Source organism: Cynara cardunculus (assembly GCF_001531365.2).
Source record: "Cynara cardunculus var. scolymus isolate 2C chromosome LG 9, CcrdV1, whole genome shotgun sequence".
Lineage (NCBI taxonomy): Eukaryota > Viridiplantae > Streptophyta > Magnoliopsida > Asterales > Asteraceae > Cynara > Cynara cardunculus.
In genome coordinates, this window is record NC_037536.1 from 16,485,687 (window position 1) to 16,486,942 (window position 1,256).

Below are 1,256 nucleotides of genomic sequence, written 5' to 3' on the forward strand. Positions count from 1 at the left end.
ATAATTGATTGAGACGATGAAATGAAGTTTTGATATTTTTCAATGAAGGAGGTATCTAGTGACGGATCCAAGAAGTCATGTGATAGGAGGCATACTGAAAGGTATTAAATAAATCCAGCGTCGGATAACCAATCGGAACCGAATGAGGCTTTGGTTAAATGTTTTTGGGTTAATCAATTTTGAGTTATTCATAAATACATCATTAACGGCAACAAAGAATGCACTGATCGAAGAAAGTTGGAATAAATACGAGAAATTGGGGTCTAAAAATATACGTAACTAAATTTCACAAGCAAAGTTTTTTAATACAAGAAACATCAAGCAAAAAAATCAAAAAATCTCTGGAAACGATGAAATTCAACAAAAAAAAAAAAAAAACATAATGGACGACTTTACTGGCGTTTGATTGACTTTAAAAAGTGCACTCTTGGGGTAAAGATCATCAACGTTGTTATGACTTGTACTCATGCATTAAAAGTTGTAGTTTGCGTTGTCTTCAACCAACCCTGCGAATTTGTGGGCTCAAATAACAAACCCTCAGAATTCAAGAAACTTTATTATGAATCTATACACCCACTACCCTTATTTAGCAAACCTCAGAATATGTAATGGTTTCTAAATTAAACCCATAAAGGCATTCCCACATCGTTTACGACTTCAAATGAAGAAGAGAGGGATGGAGAGGCACGACCTTACTTGAACAGGATCTGTTCTATAGGCTCGTACCTCTGTATTCTTGATTCCTAAGGAGACAGCAACCCATGTCTGGTTGATGAGCCAGAACCCTGTAGCCAGAGCGTGATTAACAGATACACATGTTCTAGGCCATGGCTCGGTAGATGATCGTTCCCATCCCATCTTATGGGTCTTGGCATGGTTACATGGTTGTCTGACAGATAAATTCTAAATTTTTGTTCTGTTTTGATTCCATATTTCAGTTTTTGAAAAGCAAGAGTTCGATGAAATGCCTCTACGTGCAGGATATGATCTTCAGATGATCATGCACTCATCCGGTATGAATTCCTTTCTCTATTAACCAAACTAGTTTTATGTATAATGGGTTCTAGAAGCCATAGTAGAAGTAGAGTATTTAGTTATTCTCTATCTTGATCCTTCTCTTGTAGGTGCATTTGAAGCTTGTATGGAAAATGTGGTATACTTTTAGATGCAAAGCAAATGTTTGATGAAATGCTTCCATGGGGGAGGTTATGATTTGTCTTTGCCATGATCATGGACTCATTGAAGAAGCTTGTGGT

The 1,256-nt window shown here is 36.6% G+C and overlaps 1 non-coding gene across 1 annotated transcript; it reads left to right on the plus strand.

The window, feature by feature from the left end:
* The first annotated feature begins 686 nt into the window (after positions 1 to 686).
* LOC112518753 lies at positions 687 to 899 on the plus strand. The gene has a single exon (XR_003069829.1). It is a non-coding gene; the product is annotated as a small nucleolar RNA U3 (small nucleolar RNA).
* The last annotated feature ends 357 nt before the right edge of the window (positions 900 to 1,256 follow it).